The following is a 6000-nucleotide window of genomic DNA, read 5'->3' as shown; positions in this document are numbered from 1 at the left end:
GCCTCCAGGATCCCACAACCACACCAGGCACACCGGACCTCCAGGACCCCTGCCTGACCAACTGCATCCCGCCTCCAGGACTTCCAGCTGACCACATCCACACCCTGAGCAGCAGCTCCTCATTTGCCAACACATTTCGAAGACAGAGCGGCCATCTTGGATTATCCTGGAAGCCGTAACTCCAATCTTTAGGTGGGGCAAATCCCATCCTGAGACACCTGCTGGAAACTTGAAGCTCATTGTCAGCTACCTCTCATGCATCAGGCTACTGAAAACTTGGAGGTCTGAATACTATATGACTGTTCTAGTGTAGATTTTCTTTCTTCTCCTATTGAACAATTTTAAGTTTTTATTTCTTTACTTTTCTTGCTCTCTTTTCCTTTTGCTTATGTGTTCCCTCAGAGTCTCTTTCTCCCTTTTTTGCATGCTAACATCCAATTTCTTTTGATTACACGCTCACCTTTTCTATTATCTAGAACTTCTGTATATTCTTTCTTATCCCATTAACAGCCACATTCTACATCCCTCTGCATCCTCTTTGTCCTCTATTTGAAACTGCAGACCTTATTGCAAATCTGTTTGTTTTACTGAAGATAATATTTGAACTCATTCTGTTTATTATGACAATTTTGTTATTGTCCTCATAGGAGCTATTTGGTCTAGGATTGCATAGTGTCTGAATTGGGCACTGCTAATATTGATCTCCCCTTAAAGAAAGCGTTTTGGAAACCTATAGGGACACTATAAGCCTATAGGGGGGAATCTGCAATACCCCAGATCTGCACTGCTAGAGGGGAAGATACAAGAACAACATGAAAAAACAAGGGAAGAAAATGATCCAAACAAATCTAGATTCTATATTAGTAGAATCCAATGACAGTATGTTAGAAGAAATGTCAGAAAAGGACTTCAGATTATACATGATTAAGATGATTCACGAAGCAAAGGATGAGATAAGAGAGCAAATGCAGGCAATGAATGATAATACCAATAAGGTGAAAGAGCAAGTGCAAGAAGCAAAAGATCATTTCAACAAAGAGATAGAGATTCTCAAAAAAAAAAAACCAAACAGAAATCCTTGAAATGAAGGAAACAATAAACCAAATAAAAAACTCAATGGAAAGCATCACCAAAAGACTAGACCACTTGGAAGACAGAACCTCAGACAATGAAGACAAAATATTTAATCTTGAAAATAAAGTTGACCAAACAGAGAAGATGATAAGAAATCATGAACAGAATCTACAAGAACTATGGGACATCATGAAAAGACCAAATTTAAGAATTATTGGGATTAAGGAAGGCACAGAGATACAAACCAAAGGAATGAACAACCTATTCAATGAAATAATATCAGAAAATTTCCCAAACCTGAAGAATGAAATGGAAAATCAAATACAAGAGGCTTACAGAACACCAAATGCACAAAATCACAACAGATTCACCCCAAAGCACATTATAATGAAAATGCCTAACATTCAAAATAAAGATAGGATTTTGAAGACCGCAAGAGAAAAGCATCAGATTACATATAGGGGTAGACCAATACGGATAGCAGCCGACTTCTCAACCCAGACTCTAAAAGCTAGAAGGGCCTGGAACAACATATTTCAAGCTCTGAAAGAACATGGTTGCTAACCAAGAATCCTATACCCAGGAAAACTAACCTTCAGATTTGAAGATGAAATAAAATCCTTCCATGATAAACAAAAGTTAAAAGAATTTACAAATAGAAAGCCTGCACTACAGAATGTTCTCAACAAAATATTCCATGAGGAGGAAATGAAAAACAACAATGTAGGTCAGCAAAGGGAGGAATTACCTTAGAGAAAAACCACTCAAAGGAGAAACCAAGCCAACTTAAAAACCAAAAATAAGTCAAATGACTGGGAATACAAATCATTTCTCAATAATAACCCTGAATGTTAATGGCCTAAACTCATCAATCAAAAGACATAGACTGGCAGAATGGATTAAAAAGAAAGACCCAACAATATGCTGCCTGCAAGAGACTCATCTCATAGAAAAAGACATCCACAGACTAAAGGTGAAAGGATGGGAAAAAACCTACCACGCACATGGACTCAGTAAAAAAGGGGGGGTTTCCATCCTTATATCAGATAAAGTGGACTTCAAGCCAAAGTTAGTCAGAAGGGATAAAGAAGGACATTTCATACTGCTTAAGGGAACCATAAATCAGGAAGACATAACGATAATAAATATTTATGCCCCAAACACTGGTGCATCCCTGTACATCAAAAAAATCCTTCTCAATATCAGGAATCACATAGACCACAACACAATAATTTTGGGTGACTTTAACGCACCGCTGTCACCACTAGATAGATCTTCCAAACAAAAACCAAACAAAGAAACCATAGAACTCAATAACACAATCAATAACCTAGACTTAATAGACATATATAGAATATTCCATCCATCAATGAGCGGATTCACTTTCTTCTCAGCAGCACATGGAACCTTCTCCAAAATAGACCATATGTTATGCCACAAAGCAGCCCTTTGCAAATGCAAAAAAATAGAGATACTGCCTGGTGTTCTTTCAGATCATAATGAACTGAGAGTAGAAATCAATGACAAAATAAAAAAACAGAAATTACTCCAACACCTGGCGACTAAATAATATGCTATTGAATGAAACATGGATAACAGAAACATCAGGGAGGAGATAAAAAATTTTGAGGTCAATGAGAAAGACGATACAACATATCAAAATCTCTGGGACACTATGAAAGTGGTACTAAGAGGAAAATTCATTGCATGAAGCGCATTCCAGAAAAGAATGAAAAGTCAACAACTAAAGGACTTAACATTACAGCTCAAAGCCCTAGAAAAAAGAAGAACAGAATAACAGGAAAAGTAGTAGAAGACAGGAAATAATTAAAATCGGAGCTGAAATCAATGAAATTGAAACAAAAGAAACAATTCCAAAAAATTGACAAAACAAAAAGTTGGTTCTTTGAGAAAGTAAACAAAATAGAAAAACCCTTAGCCACACTAACAAAGAGAAGGAGAGAGAAGACTCAAATTACTAAAATTCATGATGAAAAAGGAAATATCACAACAAACACCACTGAGATACATAACATAATGAGAAACTACTTTGAAAATCGGTATTCCAACAAAATAGAAACTACCGACATTGACAAATTTCTAGAGACATATGCTCCTCCCAAACTGAACCAGGAAGACATACACAATTTAAACAGATCAATATCAAGCAATGAAATAGAAGAAGTCATTAAAAACCTACCATCCAAGAAAAGCCCAGGACCAGACGGATTCTCAGCTGAGTTCTACAAGACCTTCAAAGAAGAACTCATTCCAATACCTCTCAAAGTATTCCAGGAAATAAAAAAAGAGGGTACCCTACCAAACTCATTCTATGAAGCTAATATCACCCTCATACCCAAACCAGGAAAAGACACATCAAGGAAAGAAAATTTTAGACCAATATCCTTGATGAATATAGATGCAAAGACCCTTAACAAAATATTGGCAAACCGTATCCAAAAGCATATTAAGAAAATCGTGCACCACGATCAAGTGTGGTTCATCCCTGGAATGCAAGGATGGTTTAACATCCGTAAATCAATAAACATAATCCATCATGTCAATAGACTTAAGGATAAGAATCATATGGTTATTTCAATTGATGCAGAAAAAGAATTTGACAAAATACAACACCCCTTCATGCTCAAAACACTAGAAAAAATAGGGATAGTAGGAACATACCTGAACATTGTAAAGACTATTTATGCTAAGCCATGGCCAACATCATTCATAATGGAGAAAAACTAAAACCATTCCCTTTAAAAACGGGAACAAGACAGGGATGACCTCTTTCACCACTTCTATTCAACATTGTCCTCAAAACTCTAGCCAGAGCAATTAGGCAGACTAAAGAAATTAAAGAGGTATGAATAGGAAAAGAGGAACTTAAGTATCACTATTTGCTGATGACATGATTCTGTATTTAGAGGATCCAAAAAACTCCTCCAGAAAACTTCTAGACCTCATCAATGAATTTAGCAAAATAGCAGGCTATAAAATCAACACGCATAAATCTAAAGCATTTTTATATGCAATCAACGAAACAGCTGAAAGGGAAATGAGGAAAACAACTCCATTTGCAATAGCCTCAAAAAAATAAAATACTTGGGTATCAATCTAACCAAAGAATTAAAAGAACTCTACAATCAAAACTACAAAACATTGAAGAAAGAAATTGAGGAAGATCTTAGAAGATGGAAAGATCTCCCACGTTCTTGGATAGGCAGAATTAATATTGTCAAAATGGCCATACTACCTAAAGTGCTATACAGATTCAATGCAATTCCAATTAAAATCCCAATGATGTACCTTACAGAAAGAGAGCAAGCAATCATGAAATTCATCTGGAAGAATAAGAAACCCACAATAGCTAAAGCAATCCTTAGCAGGAAGAGCGAAGCAGGGGTATTGCAATATCAGATCTTCACCTCTACTACAAAGCGATAGTAACAAAAATGGCATGGTATTGGTACCAAAATAGACAGGTAGATCAATGGTACAGAATAGAGGACATGGACACAAACCCAAATAAATACAATTCTCTCATACTAGACAAAGGTTCCAAAAATATACAATGGAGAAAAGATAGCCTCTTCAACAAATGGTGCTGGGAAAACTGGAAATCCATATGCAACAGAATGAAACTAAACCCCTATCTCTCACCCTGCACAAAAATCAACTCACAGTGGATCAAGGACCTTGAAATCAGACCAGAGACCCTGCATCTTATAGAAGAAAAAGTAGGTCCAAATCTTCAACTTGTTGGCTTAGATCAGACTTCCTTAACAGGACTCCCATAGCACAAGAAATAAAAGCAAGAATCAATAACTGTGATAGATTCAAACTAAATAGCTTTCTCTCAGCAAAGGAAATTATCAGCAATGCAAAGAGAGAGCCCACAGAGTGGGAGAAAATCTTTGCCACTAATACTTCAGATAGAGCGCTAATTTCCAGAATATATAAAGAACTCAAAAAACTTTACGTGAAGAATACAAATAACCCAATCAACAAATGAGCTAAGGATATGAACAGATGCTTCACAGAAGAAGATCTACAAGCAATCAACAAACAGATGAAAAAATGTTCCCCATCTTTAATAATAAGAGAAATGCAAATCAAAACTACACTAAGATTCCATCTCACCCCAATTAGAATGGCGATTATCAAGAATACAAGCAACAATAGGTGTTGGAGAGGATGTGGGGAAAAAGGTACTCTCATACATTGCTGGTCGGACTGCAAATTAGTGCAGTCACTCTGGAAAGCAGTGTGGAGAATCCTTAGAAACCTTGGAATGGAACCACCATTTGACCCAGCTATCCCACTCTTCGGCCTATTCCCAAAGGACTTAAAATCAGCATACTACAGAGATACAGTCACATCAATGTTCATAGCTGCTCAATTCACAATAGCCAGACTGTGTAACCAACCTAGATGTCCTTCAATTGATGAATGGATAAAGAAACTGTGGTGTATATATACAATGGAATATTACTCAGCTATAAAGAATAATAAAATTATGGCAAATGGATGAAAGTGGAGAATATCATGCTAAGTGAGATAAGCCAATCTCAGAAAACCAAAGGAGGAATGATCTCACTGATAAGTGGATGATGACACATAATTGGGAGTGGGAGTGGGGCAAGAATGGAGGAAGAAGGGACTGTATAGAGGGAAAAGAGGGATGGGAGGGGTGGGGGGGAAGGAAAAAAATAACAGAATGATTCAAACATCATTACCCTATGTAAATGTATGATTACACAAATGGTATGCTGTTACTCCTTGTACAAACAGAAACAACATGTGTCCCATTTGTTTACAATAAAAATAAATTAAAATTTAAAAAATTTTTAAAAATAAATAAATAAATAAGTAAAAAAGACAAATTTCTCCTAAACAAAAAAAAAAAAGAACTATGTGTTTCAT

Source organism: Sciurus carolinensis, chromosome 11, assembly GCF_902686445.1.
Source record: "Sciurus carolinensis chromosome 11, mSciCar1.2, whole genome shotgun sequence".
Lineage (NCBI taxonomy): Eukaryota > Metazoa > Chordata > Mammalia > Rodentia > Sciuridae > Sciurus > Sciurus carolinensis.
The sequence above is the reverse complement of the archived record's forward strand: the minus strand, read 5'-3'. Positions refer to the sequence as shown.